Consider the following 24,828-nt stretch of genomic DNA (forward strand, 5'->3'; position numbering starts at 1 on the left):
GTCCAAATTTAGAGAGCCGACGCGTTTCGAATCCTGTTAGCTGAATCACAGGAATCTCATCAGGGCAGTATAATTCTAGTCCAAGGGCACTATTTCTAAAACAGAAAGGGGAAAAGTGTGTTTTAATCAAAAAAGAATAGTCCTCAAGCCATTTATTATGTTGATTAACATGGCGGGAGGCGGCATACCTTGTGCACGAGTTATCCAAAATTGCTCTAAAATCATTGAAGACGGTGTCATATGCTGTGGGTCCGCTCTGAAACAGAGCGGAAAACTGGTCAAAACGGCACGTTCGAAAAGCAAAACATCTATGCTAGTGTGAGCACAGGGGGCTGTGTTACCTTGAACTTTCTCAGTCCGGAGGCAAGCTGCCTGTTCCAAGATTAAACCTGTCGTTATCCAGATTGTTTATCTGTGGGATTTAAGTTATGCCAATCAGTTTGGAGTCTCTTATAGCTTCAATTCTAAACGTGACTGACAAACAATGCGGAGACTTACTTATGTCTGTTTACGGAAGCGCTAATATTCCTCTCCGGGTTTCCGCCAGTAGTGCTGTCAGAAAGGAAAGGGGAACAGGTCACTACGGTGGATACTACTAAGCGCGTGTAAAACAAAAGGGGAATATCTCGCGGCGCCAAAGCTTACCGGCAGTATTCGTGGTGCGGCGTCCCGCGTACACACTGCTGCACGGCCCGCTCTCGGTGTGGTTGTCCGAGGCTGTGCCTGAATTGGGTGTGTGTGCAGTGTTATTGGAAATTGACCAATCAGGATCTCGCGGGTCCCGGTAGTGTTATGGTGCCTTATGGGGATTGTAGTTCCGCAAGTTGGATCCCGTTTCCTAGGATCTGTTGATTTCACTCAAAGTATTCAACCCTTTGTTGACACTATCAAATTTTAAAATGAGATAAGACTCTTTTCGCAGCAGCATATTTTCAACCTCGGACTGGTGTTTTGCATCTATCTTTGCCAGTACTGTCCATTTGAAATCAGTTTCACCGTGCTTTTTTTCCAAGAAATGGTCTACCATTGGTGCGGACAGCACTTTCTTTTTAATTCGGGATCGGTGTTGGGTAATTCTTACATTGACTGCCTGGCTCTTTTTGCCAATGTAGACTCTGTCGCATGGACAGACCACAGCATAGACAACATCTTTAGTCTTACAATTTGTAAAAACCTGGTGTTTCCATTGTATGCCATTGTGGGAAAAGACACTGCCCTCAATCGTGGTTGTGCAAGAAACACAATTACCACATTTGTGGTGCCCACATATTGGTTTTAAGTTCCACTGTGTTATTAAGTCACTTTTCTGTGGCGGGATGTAACTGTCCGCTTTGATCAGCTGTTGTCCTATGCTCGTGTTCTTGCGCATGGCGAAAATTGGTTTGGCTAGGGGATACTCCAAAGTTTCTAATAGATGCCAATTTTTTAAAATGATCCGTTTGAAATGGTTAGTGTGTTGACTGAAGGTGGTAACACACACTAGTTTGTCTGACTCACATTTTTCTTTTACCTTGAGTAGAGACTCTCTCGGAGTAAATCGGGCTCTATTTTTAGAGTGTTTTAGAAGTTTTTTGGGGTACCCACGCTTTGCCATTTCGCTGCAAAGGATGACTAGTGTGTGTTACCACCTTCAGTCAACACACTAACCATTTCAAACGGATCATTTTAAAAAATTGGCATCTATTAGAAACTTTGGAGTATCCCCTAGCCAAACCAATTTTCGCCATGCGCAAGAACACGAGCATAGGACAACAGCTGATCAAAGCGGACAGTTACATCCCGCCACAGAAAAGTGACTTAATAACACAGTGGAACTTAAAACCAATATGTGGGCACCACAAATGTGGTAATTGTGTTTCTTGCACAACCACGATTGAGGGCAGTGTCTTTTCCCACAATGGCATACAATGGAAACACCAGGTTTTTACAAATTGTAAGTCTAAAGATGTTGTCTATGCTGTGGTCTGTCCATGCGACAGAGTCTACATTGGCAAAACGAGCCAGGCAGTCAATGTAAGAATTACCCAACACCGATCCCGAATTAAAAAGAAAGTGCTGTCCGCACCAATGGTAGACCATTTCTTGGAAAAAAAGCACGGTGAAACTGATTTCAAATGGACAGTACTGGCAAAGATAGATGCAAAACACCAGTCCGAGGTTGAAAATATGCTGCTGCGAAAAGAGTCTTATCTCATTTTAAAATTTGATAGTGTCAACAAAGGGTTGAATACTTTGAGTGAAATCAACAGATCCTAGGAAACGGGATCCAACTTGCGGAACTACAATCCCCATAAGGCACCATAACACTACCGGGACCCGCAAGATCCTGATTGGTCAATTTCCAATAACACTGCACACACACCCAATTCAGGCACAGCCTCGGACAACCACACCGAGAGCGGGCCGTGCAGCAGTGTGTATGCGGGACGCCGCACCACGAATACCGCCGGTAAGCTTTGGCGCCGCGAGATATTCCCCTTTTGTTTTACACGCGCTTAGTAGTATCCACCGTAGTGACCTGTTCCCCTTTCCTTTCTGACAGCACTACTGACGGAAACCCGGAGAGGAATATTAGCGCTTCCGTAAACAGACATAAGTAAGTCTCCGCATTGTTTGTCAGTCACGTTTAGAATTGAAGCTATAAGAGACTCCAAACTGATTGGCATAACTTAAATCCCACAGATAAACAATCTGGATAACGACAGGTTTAATCTTGGAACAGGCAGCTTGCCTCCGGACTGAGAAAGTTCAAGGTAACACAGCCCCCTGTGCTCACACTAGCATAGATGTTTTGCTTTTCGAACGTGCCGTTTTGACCAGTTTTCCGCTCTGTTTCAGCGCGGACCCACAGCATATGACACCGTCTTCAATGATTTTAGAGCAATTTTGGATAACTCGTGCACAAGGTATGCCGCCGCCCGCCATGTTAATCAACATAATAAATGGCTTGAGGACTATTCTTTTTTGATTAAAACACACTTTTCCCCTTTCTGTTTTAGAAATAGTGCCCTTGGACTAGAATTATACTGCCCTGATGAGATTCCTGTGATTCAGCTAACAGGATTCGAAACGCGTCGGCTCTCTAAATTTGGACATTTGTTTGTACACTTGAGATTAGAATCTGGAACTATCGGTGTATTTGAACTGCTTAGCTTCATCGATTTGGTCAGCGCGATTGGCTAGGGGTCTTTTTTGAATAATGTTCACCCTTGAGCCGTAGTATTGCCAAGAGAACTGTTTTGGTTAATTCATTGTCCATGTGTGTGTATAACGTTGAGCACTTTGTAAATGTAAATGTTTTTTCACACTATTTTCACATAATTTGTGTTCCAATTTTTGTAAATATTCGCACAATGTAATGTAATTCACATATGGCTATATGTGAGGTTGATGGCAATTTCCTTTTCTGTTCATAAAAAGACAAGACAAATCAAAAAAAACCAAACGACAAAACTAATTGTCTGGGTAAACAAATAAAGTTGTGTTTATCCTAATAACATTCAGTGTTTAAATCATTTCAGAGGCCTAGGTAAAAATTCCCCTGTTTCTTCATTATATTGGCCCTACCTACCCTCTTTCCCACAGGGCCTAACCACCCTTGTTCTTAGCATGTCTGTGATGGTGGCATAGATGTTGCGACCTTATTTGCCAGTCTCAGTAACCTGGGCAAATACAGACAACAGCCTTTGATTAATGGTAAGGAGGCCATGGCGTACAGGGACACATGTGCAAGTGTCGCTATGGTGACAAAAGATCTTGTGGACTCTGACCAGATCAAATTTGGTGAGATGTACCAAGTGACCAATACTAACAATGTCAGGAGAGACCATTCCTTGGCAGTTGTTAATATCAGCTGGGGATAGGTAACTGGCCCAAAGACGGTTGAGGCTAGCTCAGACCTCCCTGTGGAATGCTTGTTGGACAATGATTTGGAGACTTCAGCCTGAGCTCAAGTGGAACTCAGGATAGATGCAGCAATGTTTGGCATCTCTGCAGATGTGATTGCTGTGGCCAGGTCACCAGCCAAACAGATGTCTACTGAACAAGCCCTGGATCCTGAAAAGATGGACCAAGGGAAGGAGCAGTATGGGTAAGGCTGTGTCTTCCCCCAGGCTCAGAAAGAGGATCAGTCCCCTGAGGGAGATGACACCAGACCCGGTGAAGAAGTTGTCCCAGATAAACTGGAACTTGATCAGGTTGAGCTCTTGGAGACAGGGGGCCCTTCCAGGCCAGATCTGAGTCAGGAGCAGCAAACCTTCCCCTCTCTTAAAACCCTCAGACAGCCAGCTGCTGCTGGGAATATCAGTGGGTCCCACAGGATATATTGGGATGAGGGACTCCTATACTCAGAGGATAGGGACCCCAAGCCTGGTGCCACCAGGAGGTTGGTCATAGCTCTGACATTTAAGGGCTTCCTACTCACCCAAGCACATGATATTCCCTTGGCAGGTCATTTAGGCCACAGTAAGACTTGGAACAGGCTTGTCCCTCACTTTCCCTGGCCTCACATGTCACAGGACACTACGGAGTCTTGTCACTTCTGTACCATCTGTCAAGCCAGTGGTAAGTAAGGTGGTACCACAAAGGCCCCCCTAATACCACTACCTGTGATGGGGGTTCCCTCTGAGAGGGTTGGGATTTACACAATTGGCCCCATGAACCCTCCAACTGCATCTGGGCACAGTTATATTCTAGAGGTGGTGGACCATCCCACTAGCTATCCAGAGGCGGTACCCCTTAGAACCACCACAGCTCCTGTGGTGGCCAGGGCCTTCCTGGGAATTTTTTCCAGAGTGGGTTTCCCTAACGATGTCTTGACTGACAGAGGTGCAAACTTCATGTTTAGTTACATCACTACAATGTGGAAGGAGTGTGGAGTGAATTACAAATTCACCACACCTTATCACCCACAATGCAATGGGTTAGTTGAAAGGTTAAAAAAAACCCTGAAGGGCATCATCAAGGGCCTCCCAGAAGAGCTTAGGCGAAAATGGGATGTCCTGTTGCCCTGCCTTCTCTTTGCCCACAGCCCTTTTGAACTTTTGTTTGGGCATACAGTTAGGGTCCCCTTGTGTTTGGATAAGGAAGGATGGGAGTCACCTCTAAAACCTCCCAAACAAGGCCTAGTGGACTATGTAGTGGACTATGTACTTGGTCTCTGCTCCAGCATGGCTGAGTACATGAAGAAGGCCAGCAAAAGCCTTAAGGCAAGTCAAGAATTGCAAAAAGCTTGGCATGACCAAAAGGTTGTACTGACTGTTTATCAGTCAGGACAGAAAGTATGGTGTTGGAGCCTGTTGCCCCAGCAGCTCTCCAGGACAAAAGGAGTGGACCCCATAGTATCATTGAGCAAAAGGGAGAGGCCCCCTACTTGGTGGACCTTGGAACTCCCAGTAGTTCCCATGGGTGCTCCTTGTAAACAGGCGGAAAACCTATGTGGACAGGGCAGACAGGCTTGCTAATGGCTACTGATGAGGGACAGGAGGAGAGTGACCCACTCCCTGATCTCCTCTCACAGAACCCTGATGATGGCTTAGTAGTTGGTGTAGCCTTGGCAGGCAGCCTCACTGAGCAACATCAGACTGATTGCGGGAAGGTCCTCCATCAGTATAGGCATATGTTTTCTCTGACGCCTAGTCAGACCACCTGGTGTACTCATGAAGTGGACACAGGTGAGAGCTTACCTGTTAAGAATAAGATTTACAGGCACCGTGACCATGTCAGAGATTGCTTCAGGACTGAGGGCCAAAATATGCTAGGATTGGGAGTAATTGAACCCAAAGATAGCCCTTGGGCTACTCCAGTGGTCCTGGTACCCAAACCTCATACAAAGGGTGGTAAGAGAGAAATTAGGTTTTGTGTGGACTACAGGGGGCTCAATGCAGTCACTAGAACTGATGCTCACCCTATTCCTAGGGCAGATGAACTGATAGACACTTTGGCATCAGTCAAAGTCTTGAGCACATTTGACCTCACTGCTGGATATTGGCAAATCAGACTACCTGAGAATGCCAAACCAAAAACAGTATTTTCAACCCCTAGTGGGCATTATTAACCGCTTCGCCGCGGCACACATTCCCACGCGGTGCGGACGAATTCCCTGCATGCGCAGATCAGACAGCCCCTGGCCGTCCGACGCACACGCCCTCAGTGACGTCATATGGCCGGGGGCCATCCAACGCATGGAATTTATTGTAATGCCCTTTGGTTTAACCCTTTCCATGCTCATGACGAGCTCAGCTCGTCATGAGGCACAGTGGAGCTGTGCTGATGACGAGCTGAGCTCGTCATGAAATCATGTAAATCTGAATTCTTCAGCACCGGAGGGGAAAATGGGCAGCAGCGATGTGGTTAAAGAATGCACCTCCCACATTCAGGTTGGTGAACAAAGTCCTTCCAGGCCTGGAAGCCTGTAGTGCTGCATATCTTGATGATCTAGCTGTCTTTAGCTCCACCTGGGAGGATCACCTGGTACACCTGAAAAATGTTTTAGAGGCTCACAGAAAGCAGGTCTCACTATCAAGGTCACCAAGTGCCAGATAGGGCAGAGTAAGGTTGTATCCATGGGTCACCTTGTGGGTGGAGGCCAGGTTCAACCATTGCAGAGCAAAATCCAGAACATAATGGACTGAGTTGCTCCCACTACCCAGGCTCAGGTCAGAGCGTTCTTGGGCCTGATTGGGTACTACAGGATATTTGTTAAGGGATATGGGTCCATAGTGACTCCCTTAAATGATCTCACATCTAAAAGGATGCCCAAGAAAGTTCAGTGGACAGTTAGCTTTCAAAAGGCATTTGATGATCTCAAGCAGGCCTTGTGCACTGCTCCCATTCTGCAAAGTCTTGACTATTCCACACAATTAATTGTCCAAACAGATGCATCTGAATTGGGCCTGGGGGCTGTGTTGTCACAACTTAATGCAGAGGGTCAGGATCAACCAGTAGCTTTTATCAGCAGAAGGTTGACCCCCAGACAATAACGTTGGGCAGCCACTGAGAGGGAAGCCGTTGCTGTGGTTTGTGCTCTGCAGAAGCTGAGGCCATACTTGTTTGTCACTCACTTCATTGTTCATACAGACCATAAGCCCCACTTATGGGTAAAACAGAGGAAGGGTGAACCCCCCAAACGTTTGAAGTGGTCCATTTCCCTACAGGGATGGACTATACAGTGGAACATAGACCTGGGAGTAACTACGCCAATGCAGATGGACTCTCCAGATATTTTCACTTAGAACATGAAGGCTCAACTGGGCAAGGTTAGTCTCATTTCCTTAAGTTTGGAGGGGGGTTGTGTAAGAATGTAGGATCTGCTTCTTATGGTTACCCCCACTTTTTGCCAGATGTTACACTGTTTTAACTAGTCTGACTGGCATCCTGCTAATCAGGACCCCAATCTATCTGCTGTCTCCTTGAAATATTATGCCATGTACTTTGGTACACACCAGATTGGGTACTAGAGTACCCTTATAAGTCCCTAGTATATGGTACACATGTAGCCAGCGCATAGGTATCCCAAAGGCCTCCCATAGGCTTAAGCATGTATTATGCCACCCATGAGTGGCCATGCAAAATGGAACTACAGGTCTGTCAAAACAGCCTGTGTAAGATGGAGCTTGCACCTCTTACTTTAGATGTAGGTTCACAATCTCTATAGGTCACTACACTTAAAACTTATAAGTCACCCCTATAGCAGGCCTTAACAATCCTGAAGTGGTTCTTAGGCCATTATTTTAGTATATGGTGTGGTCTCCCCCTGGACCCCACTGTGTATTGTGCTACTTACAACTGTTTCTTTGCTAAGTATTGTGTGCTTTGTGTAGTAACCTCATGTAGAGGATACTAGAGAGTGTTATATAAATAAATACATATTTCTATAACTACTGTGTGGTTCTCCTTTCATTTAGTTAATACTAAAGGGGATATTATAAGGGTCGTTTGGACTGGTGCGAGGTGCCCACTTTAATTAGTGGAAAGCACATACCAGGTCAACTTCTCACAGAAGTCTCCTGCAACTTTGATATTATCGGTCTCTTCTCCCTGAATGATTCTTAGCAGCTCGTTGATTAGTTGTTTAACCCCTTAGATTTATGCCTGGGTAAGGATGTAGGTAAAGGTTTCCATTATGATCGGGCGATTGATAATAGTTAGTATAAGTCACCCCTATAGCAGGCCTTAACAATCCTGAAGTGGTTCTGAGACCCTTATTTTAGTATATGGTGTGGTCTCCCCCTGGACCCCACTGTGTATAGTGCTACTTACAACTGTTTCTTTCTATTGTGTGCTTTGTGTAGTAACCTCATGTAGAGGATACTAGAGAGTGTTCTATAAATAAATACATATTTCTATAACTACTGTGTGGTTCTCCTTTCATTTAGTTAATACTAAAGGGGATATTATAAGGGTCGCTTGGACTGGTGCGAGGTGCCCACTTTAATTAGTGGAAAGCACATACCAGGTCAACTTCTCACAGAAGTCTCCTGCAACTTTGATACTATCGGTCTCTTCTTCCTCAATGATTCTTAGCAGCTCGTTGATTAGTTGTTTAACCCCTCAGATTTATGCCTGGGTAAGGATGTAGGTAAATGTTTACAATTATGATCGGGCGATTGATAATAGTTAGTTGGGCGTTGGTAGAGTAGCCTTCAGGTGTTTGACTGGCCCTAATGTTGTGATTGATGTATAGGTAGACAAGCCTTCTTTCACGTGGCCAAAGCTGGCTTCTTTCTGGGCCAGGATGTGTTGGGAGTTGTGCCCCTGCAGATGTGTTGGTTGAAGTTGGGCTTTTTGTTCTGAGGTTCTGGTGCAGTACGGCAAACATGTTTATTTTGTGCTGTCTTGCTGTCCCAGGATTGAAATATGCAGGTGCATTTATTATTTGCTAGTCAGTATATATTGGAATGCTCGCCAGAAGGTAGGCTTTTTGGCAATCCCACCTTTTATCGTTATTACCTGATTTTGTTCTTCTTTCATTGTTATTAGTGGAGCATGTAAGCCGCTGTGAGTTGTTTCTTCAGTTTGCGTCGATGTTGCCTGAGTTGTTCTCTTTTCCATTGCTTTTAGTTTAGCAGATTGGTGAAAGAGTGGTTATTGTTGGTCAATCATGAGATAATCTGTTGATGGACTTATGGTTGCATGCCCGACAGGTAGACCGAATGTCTTGTTTTTCTTATTTCTGCCTTTCCTTCTTTGTTTAAGGTAGATTTTGTATTATTTGCGCTTGAATTACCGGTATCTCCTGTAGGTGGGGAGACTGAAGCTGCTATTGCCTCTGTGGTAAGTAATTCTTGTTAGCTAGATGCCCATGAAGAGGGGCAGCTTTTTGGGTGAGACCTTTTTGTTGGTTTGTTCTGCTTGGATGCGTCTACCATTGGTTGCTCTGTCTGAAGCTGGGTGACAACAGAGTTTCTTGCGCCAAGGTTTTGTTTTAAGTCCTTTATTAGGCCGTCTTGCATGATCAGGAAAGTGGCTATCTTATACAGTATTGGTGCACAGGTGCAGTCTGTTTGTGCAGACGCAGCTGCTTGGGCAGCAGCCTGGCCACGTTGTAGCCCATTTACGTCTGCCAGCTTGTTATTGATTCTAGATACGGAATTTGCTAAGGAATAGAGTACTATCAACTGCAGATCCATTTGGTCTGACTGGTATTGTAAGGCAGTCACTGAGTGCTGCATAGTGCTGAAAAGAGCTTCCCAGGAAGAGACTGATGTGATGTCGGACTCACGAGAAAGCCTGGAGAAAAAACCCAACCTGACAACCTGGCCACCTTCAAGAACGCCACCCGCAAACACCACCAACTGATCCGATCCACCAAGAAATCAGCATTCAACGACCAACTTGACAACAATGCCCATAACAGCAAGGAACTATTCAACATCGTCAAAGAATTTACCAAACCCACCCCTGGCACCAACGACATCACTCCCTCCCAAGAACTCTGCGACTCTCTATCCTCATTCTTCTACAACAAAATCGCCGATATACATAACAGCTTTGAAAACCAATCCGAAGACCAGTCCACCCCACCTACCTCCGAACCAAAACCGCACTCTAACAACCTGTGCGCCTGGAACCCAATCACCACCGAAGACACCATCCGCCTTATGAACTCCATCCACTCAGGATCGCCAACCGACCCATGCCCCCACCACATTTTCAACAAAGCAGACTCCATCATCGCACCCCATCTCCGCGATGTCATCAACTGTTCCTTCAACTCCGCTACCTTCCCGGAAAGCTGGAAACATGCCGAACTCAGCGCCCTTCTGAAGAAACCCACAGCAGATCCCACTGAACTTCAAGTCAAGTCAAGTCAGTGAATTTATATAGCGCGCTACATACCCTGAGGGTTTCAAGGCGCTTGAAGAAGGAAGGGGAGTTACTTGTCAAATAACCACGTTTTAAGTTGCTTTCTGAATGCAAGGTGGTTCTGAGTCAGGCGAAGGTGAGTGGGAAGTGCGTTCCAGGTTTTAGCTGCAAGGTTGGAGAAGGATCTACCTCCCATGGTGGTTTTGTTGATGCGAGGTACAGTGGCAAGGGCTTGGTTGGAGGATCGTATCTGGCGAGGGGGGGAGTAGAAGGACAGTCGTGAGTTGAGGCATTCAGGTCCGATTTCGTAGAGTGCTTTGTGTGCGTGGGTAAGGAGCCGGAAGGTAATTCTCTTATTGACGGGGAGCCAGTGGAGGTTTCTCAGGTGACCAGAGATGTGTTCTCTACGCGGGATGTCTAATACGAGCCTGGCTGAGGCGTTCTGGATGCATTGGAGTTTTTTCTGGAGTTTTGCAGTGGTACCGGCGTAGAGGGTGTTTCCGTAGTCCAGTCGGCTCGTGACCAGTGCGTGGGTGACCGTTTTTCTAGTTTCGGTGGGGATCCAGCGAAATGTTTTTTTGAGCATGCGAAGAATGTTGAAGCAAGATGAAGAAACGGCGTTGACTTGTCTGTTCATCGAGAGTGAGGAATCCAGGATGACGCCCAGGTTCCGTGCGTGGTCCGTCGGGATGGGTGCTTTTCCCAGGGCCTCTGGCCACCAAGAGTCATCCCAGGCGGAGGTGCCTAGGATGAGGACTTCTGTTTTGTCCGAGTTCAGTTTCAGACGGCTGTGCTTCATCCATTCTGCTACTTCTTTCATTCCCTCATGTAAGTTGGCTTTGGCAGTGTTAGGGTCTCTGGTGAGTGATAGGATCAGTTGAGTATCGTCGGCGTAGGAGATGATGTTGAGGCTGTGCTGGCGTGCGATGGCCGCGAGGGGGCTCATGTATACGTTGAAGAGGGTGGGGCTGAGTGAAGATCCTTGTGGGACGCCGCAGATGACTTCAGTGGCCTCTGACTTGAATGGTGGAAGGCGGACTCTTTGGGTTCTTCCGGTGAGGAACGAGGTGATCCATTCCAGTGCTTTTCCTTGGATTCCGATGTTTTTGAGGCGTTGTAAAAGAGTGCTATGGCAGACCGTGTCGAAGGCAGCGGAGAGGTCGAGGAGGATGAGGGCGACAGTGTCTCCATTGTCCAATAGAGTTCGAATGTCGTCTGTTGCTGCGATGAGTGCGGTATCAGTGCTAAATTTGGCTCGGAAGCCGGATTGTGAGGAGTCGAGGGATTTGTTGGTTTCGAGGAATGCGGCGAGCTGGTTGTTGACCGCTTTCTCGATGACTTTGGCCGGGAAAGGAAGGAGTGAGATAGGGCGGTAGTTTTTGAGTTCGGTGGGGTCAGCTGTGGGTTTTTTCAGGAGGGCGCTGAGTTCGGCATGTTTCCAGCTTTCCGGGAAGGTTGCGGAGTTGAGGGAGCAGTTGATGACGTCTCGGAGGTGCGGTGCTATGATGGAGTCTGCTTTGTTAAAGATGTGGTGAGGGCATGGGTCTGTGGGGGATCCTGAGTGGATGGAGTTCATCAGACGGATGGTGTCCTCAGTGGAGATTGTCTTCCAGTCATTGAGGATGTTCAGGGGGGGAGGGGGTCCTGCGGGGGGTTGGGTGGGTTGGTCTTCGGGTCGGTTGTCGAAGCTGTTGTGGATGTCTGCAATTTTGCTGTGGAAGAATGAGGCTAGGGAGTCGCAGAGGGCTTGAGAGGGGGTGATGTCGTTGGAGTTGGCTGAGGGGTTGGTAAATTCCTTGACGATGTTGAATAATTCCTTGCTGTTGTGGGCGTTGTTATCTAGTCGGTCCTTGAAAGCGGTTTTCTTGGCATTCCGGATCAGTTGGTGGTGTATGCGGGTGGCGTTTTTGAAGGCGTCCTTGGTGCTGGTGGTTGGGTCTTTTTTCCAGGTCTTCTCAAGGGAGCGGCAGAGTTTCTTGGATTTCTTAGGATCATCGTTGAACCAGGAGGTCTTCTTGCTGCCTAGTTTGATTTGTCGTTTTTTCAGTTTTTCCATCTCGCTCCTCCCATTCCTTGCCAAAGTCATTGAGAAAGCCGTCAACAGTCAACTCGCCGCCTTCCTCGAATCCAACAAATCCCTCGACCCTTCACAGTCCGGCTTCTGAGCCAAACACAGCACCGAAACCGCCCGCATCGCAGCAACAGACGACATTCGAACACTACTGGACAACGGAGAAACAGTTGCCCTCATCCTACTCGACCTCTCCGCAGCCTTCGACACAGTCTGTCATAGCACCCTCATACAACGCCTCAGCAACAATGGAATACAAGGGAAAGGATTGGACTGGATCATCTCGTTCCTCTCCGGAAGAACCCAGAGAGTCCGCCTCCCCCCTTTTAGATCAGAGGCCACCGAAGTCATCTGCGGCGTACCACAAGGATCATCACTCAGTCCCACCCTCTTCAACGTATAGATGAGTCCCCTCGCATCCATTGCACGCCAACACAACCTCAACATTATCTCCTACTCAGACAACACTCAGCTGATCCTATCCCTCACCAAAGACCCAAACACCGTCAAAACCAACCTACACGAAGGGATGAAAGACGTAGCCGAGTGGATGAAGAACAGCCGCCTAAAACTGAACTCGGACAAAACGGAATTCCTCATCTTAGGATCATCGCCCTCTGCCTGGGACGACTCTTGGTGGCCACCAGCCCTGGGAACCGCACCCAGACCTATGGATCACGCACGTAACCGTGGCTTCATCTTGGACTCCTCCCTCTCGATGACCAGACAAGCCAACGCCGTCTCATCATCTTGCTTCAACATCCTCCGCCTGCTCAAAAAATCTTCCGTTGGATCCCCACCGAAACAAGAAAGACGGTCACCCACGCACTGGTCACCAGCCGACTGGATTACGGAAACACCCTCTACGCCGGAACCACAGCCAAACTACAGAAAAAACTCCAACGAATCCAAAACGCCTCAGCCAGACTCATATTGGACATTCCTCGGCAAGCTCACATTTCTGACCACCTCAAAGACCTCCATTGGCTCCCCGTCAACAAGAGAATAACGTTCCGCCTCCTCACCCACGCACACAAAGCCCTCTACGACCAAGGACCCGATTGCCTCAACATGCGACTGTCCTTCTACTCCCCCTCCCGCCAACTACAATCGTCCAATCAAGCCCTCGCCGCTATTCCGCACATCCATAAATCCACCATGGGGGGAACATCCTTCTCCTACTTAGCGGCCAAAACCTGGAATTCTCTCCCCACCCACCTCCGCCTTACACAGAACCACCTCGCCTTCAGAAAGCAATAAAAACGTGGATATTCGACAAGTAAAGCACCCCCCCCCTCCCTCAAGCGCCTTGAGACCCTCTGGGTGAGTAGTGCGCTATGCAAATCTCCGAACTTGAACTTGAACTATAGAGTTGGCGATTGTCCCTCTGTCCTTGGAGCTTGGGTAAGTCAGGTTGGCTGCAGTGCCTGCACTGTTTTTTTATGTGTAGGAGGCTACCAGCTCTTCCCACTCCCTAGTTGCTAAATATGACATGCCACATTCGCTAAATTGTGTTTCTTCCTTGCGCTGTTGGGGTTTTTCCTCTGTCTGATAAATGAGAAATTTGTCTGCAGCCTGCATTGGCTACTCCAGGCTAGGCACTACTGTATCCCTTGCGGGTGAGCTGTGTAATGTAAGAGGGGTGGCTGTTGAATGGGACTGATTTCTAAGCAGTATTTGACCAGTTTGTGCTGTCCATGTTGTCCATGCGCTGGTCCGAGTGTCGGTGTGCTGTCTTCACCTTGCTTTGTGCTATCGGTGTCTTCGCCTGAGCCTTCCTCTGTGCTTAGTCCCATTGGCAAGCCTAGATGTTTCTCATTATCTTCCTTCTGGTGTTCCTCATACCTCAAAGGGGGGCCCCCCACTAGTAGGCGATTGCTGCAAAGATTTGCTCATTGGGCTTCTTCTCATCTCCATGGTCCCGCATGCTGTGCCTTCAGCTCTGTTATTTTCTTCTGGTGCTCGTTTGTCCCACTGCTGAGGTTTTAATATTTGCATTGGTCATTTGCGTGCATGTTCAGAGCGTCAGGGCAGGGGGTTGAGGTTACGGGCTGGGAGGGGGATTGCAGACCCATCGCTTCATATTGGTGGAATCGAGTACAGTACCGGGGTCTTTCAAAAATGCCAATTTGGTATAGATTTTTAGCTGGTAGGCACAGGGTCCAGGCATCTGTGCCTCTCCGTCAATGTGGATGGGTTCCTCCGTGCCTTTGATTATTGGGTGCATACCTTGTTTTGCAGCCTGCTTTGTGTTGATGTTGCTTTTGTTAGCTGTTGCAGTTGCTGGTACAGTTTTTGCTTTTATCGCTTTTGTCAATTTTGTCAATTCTCTCCTCAATAGGAGCCTTTCCCTTCTGGCTGTTATTTTTTCCCCTTGTGATAGGGCCTTTCACTTTGCCTGATATCATGGTTGTGGCTGCTTTTTTTCCCAAAGGTTTCCAATTTCCAGCTTCTGGTTTTTTGATCCTTGACAATCTTTATCCTTTATCTTCTAAGCTATGTGCTAATTGTTGTATGTGTCCTGTGTGTATCCTGTAGCCCACTCACTTGTTGCCTCTAAGGCTTCCAGCGTTTTGCGGCTCTTGCGTACAATGTACGTGTACCTGTTTGCTTCCTGCTGCTTGCTGCCTTGGCTCAGCTTCAGGACAATCGCGACCCCACTGTTCCCCCTCTGCTTCTGAGCCAGGACCCTGCAGGAAGGCCTGCTTTTTTTGTGCTACACACTCTATGGTACTTCTACTCCTACTGTGCGCCCTTCTTGTTGCAGGTGAGCAAGATGACCCCCCAAGCCAGCTAGATCCCCCAGGCACCTTTATTCTCACGGTCCCAGGTCCCAAAGGCAATGTGGGCTCAGTGCTTCACCCCCCCCCCCACTCTGACTCTAATGCTTAGCGAGTTCTGCTAGTGAAGTAGGCCCAGGATGTCCAGGATTTGCTCAGATTTTAGGTGCAAATAGGAATGTGGTCAGGCTGCAAGGAGGCAAGATGAGACAAGAGGCAGAGGTGCAGGTATAAAACTAAGAACAATGGGTGACGGCAGCTGTCAGGTCTGTAACCTGGGGCCTTGAGGCATGCGGGGAGGTGGAACAGAGACCCGAGCAGGAGCACTCAAGATCGCCACATGCCGCACCCAGCCAAGCTGGGCCGCTTCTGCAGGAGATCTGGGCTCGCCGTCTGCAGTGGTAAATATGCCGCTGCGCTCGAGACCCTTACCTTGCCTCGCTCCAATTTGGTCCTTGCTCCCAGGTGCGTGTGCAACTGGTCCGCATCTTTCTCCTTTCTCCTCCCAGCCAGCCTCAATCCTGCACTCCGATAGTTCCGCTGGCTCTGCGCTCCATGCATGGTAGAGCTCGGCAGCTTCAATTCTGCTTCCGGTTCTGCTTCTGTTATTGAGGATGGTGCTGCAGCAGGGAGCTATTTAGAAAAGGGGGTGGTGATGGACAGAGTATCTGAATTAAACAGAACACTCATACCCAGTCAACAGATCAGGGCTTGATCCATCACCGTTTTTTAGCTCACTGCACCATCCCAGCTCAGAACCTGGCTACATGCAAATTAGTCTGTCCCTGGCCCAATGCATCATGGGAACAGGGCAGACCAAACTACCAAGCCAATTCTTTTACTGGGAAGGAAACAAGCTTCCGGGGACCGGTTTCTGGCATTACAGCCGTCTTCGGCCCGGCTTGCTTGAATCCTGATGGTGCAATGAGCAAGGGACTCACATCTGAGTATACCCTTCCACGTTTATGGTGGACAAAACGATTCAGAAAAGGGGGTGGTGATGGACAGAGTATCTGAATTAAACAGAACACAGCAGAGAGCTGGCTCTTTGGTGCGTGTCAGCAGCCGGAATCAGGACAGCGTGGTGCACAAACTAAAGGCAGCAGCTGTGCAGGCGGGTGAACAGAAGCCGATACAGGCAGTGGCTTGCTCGTGCACTCAATGGACTGAAGATTAAGCTTCATATAGATGAAACAATACTGCTGGTAGTTCCAGGACACAAAAGTGTGCCATTCCATCGCTAGTTGAAAACAAACTGGAACAGTTGGAGCGCTTAGGCATGATCGAAAAAGTAACAGTTCAAACTCCATGGGTGTCACTCATCGTGATAGCCCAAACAACCCTGGGCTATAAGATTGCGTAGACATGAGGCTGCCCAACAAAACCATTCGCTACAAGCAGCACATCTCCTCAATGGTTGATGACATCGTAGCAGACCTGAATGGGCCTGCGGGTTTTCTAAGATTGCTCTGAATGCCGAATACCACCAGCCCCTGCTCGACAATGAGAGCCGATATGTCACAGCCTTCTTGAGCCATGTGGGTCTGCGCCAGTATTGGCACCTCAATTTCAAAATGTCTTTGGTTACAAAGTCTTTCAGGTTATCATTTTGGAGTCTCTTTTGGGGCTGTTGGGATTGATCAACATGAGTGATAATATCCTCATCTTCTCTAACACCTTGGAAGAGCATCATGTAGGGATAAGAACCACCCTCAATTGCCTGGCAGACTGTGGACTAACATTACATGGCCAAACGTGTTCCTTTTATACCAACGCTGTGGAATTCTTTGGTTATCATATCGCAAGTGAGGGTCTACAAGTTGACCTCAGGAAAGAAGAGGCCATCAGATAGGCAGACATCTCACAGAATGCATTTGAAGTGCGCAGCTTCCTGGGAATGGCCAACTACTGCTGATGCTTTAGCCCCAACCTGGCTACCCTGTCGGAGCCGCTGCAGGCTCTGACCAAGCATGACTGCCCATGGGAGTGAGACACCAGGGCAGTGCAGGTGTTAAGGGAGGTGAAGAGTGGGCTCTTGCATGATGTCACAATGACGTATTTCATCCCCAAGCATGGAACAGAACTGGTGATGGACGCAAGTCCAGTGGGCCTAGGTGCAGTCCTGCTCCAGGAGAAATGCAAGGGGTCTTAGTTCCCTATTGTGCAAATTAAGGGCTCACCGACGTAGAGTCCCTATATGCCCAGATTGAGCGCAAAGCCCTAGCGATCCAGTGGCCTTGCAGGCATTTCCACCTCTATCTCTGCGGGCAAAAGTTCTGCTTGGTGACCGACCACAAGCCGCTGGCCCCTTGTTTGCCAGCACTGACAGGAATGGGCCACCGCAGGTCGAGTGATGGATGGTCCAACTTCAACAGTACTCGTTCAAAGTGGTGTATCGACTTGTGGTGAACAACCTTGCAGATTACCTCGTCCGACACCCCCTCACACCTGATCAGATTTGGAGCACTGAAGTGGATGAAGGAAAGAAGGCTTTGTGAAGCTGATTGTTGAGGATGCCTGTCCACGAGCAATATCCTTAGCTGAAAGGATATTGGAAGCGATAGCAGCTGACAGGTGCATATCAAAAGCCAAAGTGGCGCTCCAGATATGACAGTGGCATAACTTCTTGGGTGTGCCTAAGAACAAGTGGCTGTAAGCCAGACCTAATGAATGTGCGACAAGCTCAGCATAAGTAAAGAAGGGCTGCTGCTGCGAGCTGCCAAATTGTGATCCTCTAAATCTATGGGCCTGACTTGTCAAACTGGCCCACTAGGGGCACCAGGGCATCACCATAACCAAAGTCCTCATTGGAGACTTTGCCTTTTTCTGTGGCCGAAACTGGAGCTGCTGTCTAGCTCATTCAAGGGGTAATAACCTTACCATTTCCTTTGCTTAAATTTAGCTCCTGCATGAAGCATTACCCCTTAGGCCGCTTTGAACCCCCGGGCAGTGCTTTCCTTCATGAGGTGTGGTCGTCCATGAGATAAATATCATCAAAGTACGAACGCATCTATAATCACTCCCCAACCTTATCCCCTATGAATTCAACATCCCACCCCTAAAAAACATTTTTACATTCTTTAATATTATATATATATATTTTTTTTTAACACTTCCCACCCTTACTCTCTATAAACCCAACATCCTGCTTCTAAGAAAAATTGGTACATTTCTTTATTATTACTTAAATAAAAAAATAAAAAATTCAAACACTCCCTACCCTTATCCCCTCCAAACCCAACATCCCGCTCCTAAAAAACATTTTTTAATTTCTTTATTAATACTTACATGTTTTATTTTAATTAAAAAAAAAAATTAAAACACTCCCCACCCTTATTCCCTATAACTCCAATGGGATGTTGGACAATTAAAGATTTCTTTAATATTACTCCCAAAAAAATGTATTTTAAAAAAGTTTTTTTAAACACTCCCCACCCTTAACCCCTATAAACTTAGCATCCCGCTCCTAAAACAATTTTTCAATAAAACATATCCAATTTATTAACAACTATTATTAAATTTACAAATATATACTATAAAAAATACACTACATCTACAAAGTCAATATTTGTTTATAACGGCATTTTCAAAATCGATATTTTTAACAACAAAATTTAATAGAGCACACTAAATCGATATTCTTGACACCGATATAGGAAGCCACAATAATTTTGACTATCAACATTAAAAACTCAATATTATGATACAATCATATTTTAAACTCAATATTATGTCTACTTACCCTGCACGATGTAGTGTCTGCGGCTTCAGTGCACACAATGGCATTGGAGTCAATGATGATGTTGTCAACAGCCGGAGGCTGCAGTGTTGTCGAGGGCGGCGAAACGGTGACCACAGCAGCAGTGTAAGCAGTGGAGTCAGTGACGGCGCTTAGGGGGCAGCGTCGGAGAGACCAACATAGCAGTGTGGACGAAGTTGGTGCGACAAGGCTGTGCAGGTAGCAGCGTCGATGTCAGCAAGAAGCACCATTATGGGTGAGACCAGGGCTTCAGTGTCATTGAGGTCGGTGCTACGCTCACTCAGCAAGCTTTGACCATGCCATCGATGCAGGCAGCAGCATTGGTGACGGCGTCTGCAATGCTTTTTTGAAGTTACAGCTCAGCAAACACCTCCATTGGCCCAGAACTGGAATTGGCACCACGTGGCAGGCTCAGGACTCCCAGCAATGGAGTTCAGGTGCTGCAGATGAAGTCTTTGATGACCTTGAGACTTCCAACAGTAGCCAAGCACACACAATCCCTTGGAGAAGCTTCACAAGCAGGATACACAGCAAAGTCCAGCAAAGTCCAGTCCTTTTCCTATCCAAAGCAGAAGCAGCAACTGCAGGCCAACCCAACAAAGCAACACACAGCAAAAGGGCAGTACTCCTACTTACAACTCTTCAGCTCTTCTCCTCAGCAGAGTCTCCTATTGATCCAAAAATGTTCTAAAAGTTTGGGGTTTTAGGTCCAATAATTATACTTATACCCCTTTTGGTCTTTGAAGTAGGCATTCTTCAAAGGATAGTCTTTGTAGTGCACAAGTTCTTGCCTTACCCTGTCTTGGCTCCAGGTACACTCTAGGGGGTTGAGACAGCATTGAGAGGCCAGACACAGCCTTAATCAGGTGTCAGTGACAACTCCTCCCAACAATCTACATCAGGAAGGCCCATTAGCCTGGTAATGGACCATCCAGATATGCAGGGCACACCTTAACTGCCTTTGTGTGACTGTTTAGAGTGAATGCACAAACAGGCCCATGTCAGTCTAAACCAGACATTGGTTCCACAGGGAGGAAGAGACACAAGATAGTAAAGCAAGAAAATGCCCACTTTCTAAAAGTAAATCGAATGGGGCACTTCTCTCCTGTGCCCGTCTGTTGCACTGCGGTTTGGGAAATCATTCCTTAGTGAAACTTGTCTTAAATAGTCACATCTTTATAACTTGGTTATGAACATTAATCCAAAATCTTAACTCATGTATCCTCCTTAATCACATCACTGCGGAGACATCATGTTTGTGCATGGAATTATTTATTCCTCATTTTCAAGTACCACACGTTGCCATTCTAGGCTTTTACGAGGGCATGTGAACATAAACATTTTTCAACAGCGTAAAAATGACATCAAAGTGCTCCCAATGCATTTCGAATTATTAAATTCTTCGTCAGGGGTTTAACTGAAAGTGAAATAAAGAAACAGTTAAGCTGACTACTCATCATTATTCATAACTAAAACTATTAACTTAAACTGCCCCTCTACCGTGCTAAACTGAAACCATTAACTGTTTGTGTTTCCCATTCCTTTCCCTCAGTGTTCAAAACCTGCTCTCTCCCAAAAATGTTTATCGGCATATGGCTCAATTTGTATAATACAATACAACTCACTCCCTGCTCGACAGTTCTCATTAAAAACCAAACCACCCTTCTCTCGAGTTTTTACCTTTTCAACGCTGCAACCGGCAGCAAGACCTCACTTCACTTCGTGCGTGGCAAAAATACTAGAAGTTTTTCCTTCAGACTCATGTCATTATTTAAAGAGAAAAGTCACACACCTGTGAGCGATCTAGCTACAAACCACCACCCCCACTCGTAGTTTGAACATGCCCTATATTGATGAACATCATCTCCCATAGTGCCCTTCTTCAATCAGAAAAATTTGCTGACATCAAATAATATAGAGTAAAATGAAATAAAACATCCCTTTTAAATCAACCAAAAACCGGAAAAAAACATATTACTGAAATGTATAATCATCAGAATTCCCCGTATGACCAGTGCCCCTCATTTGGGAAACGTTCACACCAAAATGAACTGTTCGAGTAGCAAAGTTCCATTGTCCCCTCTTTCAATTGTCAGTATAGTTCATAATTGCATTTGAATCATTCCACTTGAGGTTGTGTTGTTTTATTGTCTCCGCGATGACGTTTCCTTTATAGAGGTTTATACTTAAATCCTTGGGGTGCAAGCTCTGAGGCGATAGTTGCGAAGCAATTTTGTGTGAATTGAGCGGCTGCACTCCTTCCCTTAGACAGTTACTCTTGTGTTCCATTTTTTCAAAAAGTGGCATTTTCAAACACACAATTTAAAAACCACCTTTCCTAAAAGATGTGTTTTTAAATTCTGAAATCAGAGAGCCCACACTCCAAATCTCTAGCTATTCCCAATTGAAATTACACTTGTAAAATGTTACTAGGCAACTCCAATGATAGCCCACATGGGGAGCTAGTCCTTGCAACAGTGAAAACAGCCTACATTGGCAGTATTTCACTATCAGAACATGAAAAATACAGTATATGTCCTACCTTTCACATACACTTCACCCTGCCCATGGGGCTACCTTGGGCCTACCTCAGGGGTGCCTTACATGTAGAAAAAGGGAAGGTTTCGGTCTGGCAAGTTTTAAACTGCCATGTCGACCTGGCAAGTGCACCACAGCAGCTCAACGGGCTAAAGTCAACCCTTTTTTGCTGTACCTCCCTGTAAGCAAATAGAAGGCAGGGCAAGAGGAGGTCCCACTTATTTCTAATGGAGTTTGACAGACCCACAATCACGCCCTTCAGAGTTTGGTTGAACCTCTCAACCAACCCATTACCTTGGGGTTGGTAAGGTGTGGTGAATTTGTAATTCACTCCACACATTTACCACATGGCAGTCATGTACTTGGACATGCATTTGGTATCCTGATCAGATACCATTTCCTTGGGGAACCCAATGTGGGGAAAAATCTACATCAGTGCCCAGCTGTTGCAGTCCTCAGAGGGATATCCTCTATGTACCCGGTGGCATGGTCCACCAAGACCAGGATGAACCTGTTGCCCATGGCTGTCTTGGGGTCCTGAGGACTCTATCTGGGGCTACCTGCATACCTGACTCGCAGGGTACAAATATTTAAGAATTCCACTACAAGACTGATTCGGCGGTTATCCCTCCGGCACCATATCTTCCCTCATCCACTGGCTCCCGGTAACCAGGAGGATAGAGTTTGGGACACTTGGCATCCCCCCTCATGTGACCCTTCTGACCACATGCATAACACTAGTGGGGACTGTGAGAAGTTGGCCTGATATGTGATGTCCACTATTCTAGTGGGCAACCTGTATCAGTCCAAACAGCCCTTATGGTGATGGTTGTAAAGTCAAGCTTATAGACCAGCTATCCTAGTGGTAGCATGGACAAAGCAGTCTTAGGCTAACACTTCAGAGAGCATGTGAAGCCAGCTGTTTTACCAATACAATCCCTTGAATACCAAATGAAAGGACACTACACAAGATATATATCAAATATAGATGTATTTATTCTAAACAAATACCCTCTGAATTCTTTATGAGGTCAGAGGTCTAAGCACAATACAAGTTACTTAAATAGCATACGTTAAGTTGCACAAATACAGTTTTGGCCTGGGGGGCAAGCAAACCATATACTAAGAAAGTGGTATAAGTACCACAACAGAACTACAGACAAGGCCTAAGACCTAGGGAATTGCTGGGGCTACACTAAACAACCAGTAGTTAGGAAGTAGGAGGCCCACGGGAGGCGTGTGCAGTGTCTAAACACACACGCGGGTTCTCATAGACTTTGAATGGGAACGTAGAAGTTACGAAGTAGTAGATTTAGGACACTTCCGGTTCAGCTAGGAGAAAACCCCGTTAAAACTAGGACACTAGGATAGTCAATACCCACGGGAGCACCAGAGTATTCGAATTACCTCACCCAGGGAAGCCGGGTGCATAGGTGTCAAATCGTGTCGGGTTTCCTCGCTGTTTCCTATGGAGAGCTGCAAAGAAGTGCTGCAGGCAACCAGGAGAGAAGTGTCCGGATGGATCCAAGGGTGGATCGGAGCTGTGAAGAACCTAAAAGCAGAGGGGACAGAGTCTGGGTCACTAGCCAGTGACCAGGATGGAACCAGGACGGAACCAGGCGATGTTGGGTGCTTCAGGTGAAGAAGGTGAAGTTTGTCTCCGCAGCCACGTGGTCCAGGAGGCGTCGATGATGACCAGGAGCCGGACTCACGCTGTCCCACAAAGGAGTTGGATGTCTGCGGCGTCGGTATGTGGATTGGACCCAACAAGCCTTGGCAACCACAACCCATGCAGGAAGTGAAGATTCGCTTCAGGACAGACCAGCAAGGTCTGTGGCGCTTCTCCTTTTCAAGGAAGCTGGAGCAAGACTGGAGCAACCAGGCAAGCAAAGGAGTTTCAGGATTTCGTCTACAGAGGGCTCACTAGCCAGCCAGCTAGCAACCGGGAAGACTCATTGAGCAGGAAAATGCAGAAGGGCCCCACGCAGAAATTGTGGAGTATGGAGGGCTGGTCTTCGGTGCAGATGGTGCTCGGGTCTGGGGTGTCTCAGTCCCCAATGCATAACTTCGAGGAGGCCTCAGGAGCTGCTCTGTTAGCAAAGAGCAAGATGGCCAGGGCGTCTGGTCCCACATCTCTCGTGTCCACTACTGGTCTCAGCTTTGCTGCAGATGTGGGTCAAGATCAGAGAAGTCTGGAGTCCAGTTCCTGTTAAGCAGAGTTGTCGTGATCCTTCAGGAGCGGCAGCAAAGTAAACCGGCAATTCGCTAGTTGGTGCCTGTTTGCACAGGGAGATCACTCCTTGACCACAAGGGAGATTTCTTCAGTCGTCTATCGTGTAGAACATCGAAGGTCCAAGAGTACAGCAACAGAGTTTCTTCAAGGGTAATCTAAAGTCTCTAGACTCAGCTCCTACCTTTATACTGATTTAGGGGGCTGGATTACCTACTAGGTCCCTCCTGTGGGTAGGACCAGGAAAGGGGGTGGTTACACCCCTTTCCCTTTGTCCAGTTTCATGCCAAAGCTGGGGCTGGATTGCCCCAGCAACTGATTTGAAGCGGGCTATGCTTGGAGCACCTTGTGTGCCCTAGGCAGTGTCTCATTCTTTTCAACCCACCCTGCCCCAATACACTAAAGTCTGCCTAGGGGAGGTGCTAGCACCTCCCAAGGCAGGAAACCTATTCTCCAGGCCTCCCTCGCTGGAAGGGCTCCCAGCTGCAGGAGGTCAGACTTGTGTCTGTGGCAGCAGCATCCATTTTGTGATGCTGAGGCTTTGACTTACTTTAACCGGGTAAAGCTAAAAGTACATGTCTTCTCCTTCTAGAAGGGTGGAATACTACCCCCCACCAGGACTGGCGGGGGAGGTAGTATTCCAAAGCGTATGACACCTTACACGACACGTTTCGATAAAGCCAAACCAAAGTTAGCAATAACTGCGAGGATTATAATGCACTTAAGAGCTTATGGTATGGCTATATCATAGAACAGCTATAAGGACAGGGTTCCGAAAGCTGCAGATATGCTCAGCTCATGCTAGAGCACCACCTCACATAATACCAAGCACTCTGCCTTCAGGATTGTCATGGCCTGCCATAGGAGTGACTTATAGGTATATATTTGTCTATATATATGGTAGGTATAGGGATACTATAACTAAGCAAAGGGTGATTACAGGACCTTTCCCCAGCTGAGTGATCAGCCAGTTGTGTCAATGTGGATGGTCAGCCAGGGGTGGCATAATACATGCTGCAGCCCCTGGTAGGCCTTGGGTGCACCTATTCCCTGGGTAACTAGGGTACACTATACAGGGGCTCATAAGGTGACCTAATATCCAATTGGAGATGTACCTAAAGTACATGGAATCCATTTTACAGTG

This window comes from Lissotriton vulgaris, chromosome 9, assembly GCF_964263255.1.
Source record: "Lissotriton vulgaris chromosome 9, aLisVul1.2, whole genome shotgun sequence".
In the NCBI taxonomy this organism is placed as follows: domain Eukaryota; kingdom Metazoa; phylum Chordata; class Amphibia; order Caudata; family Salamandridae; genus Lissotriton; species Lissotriton vulgaris.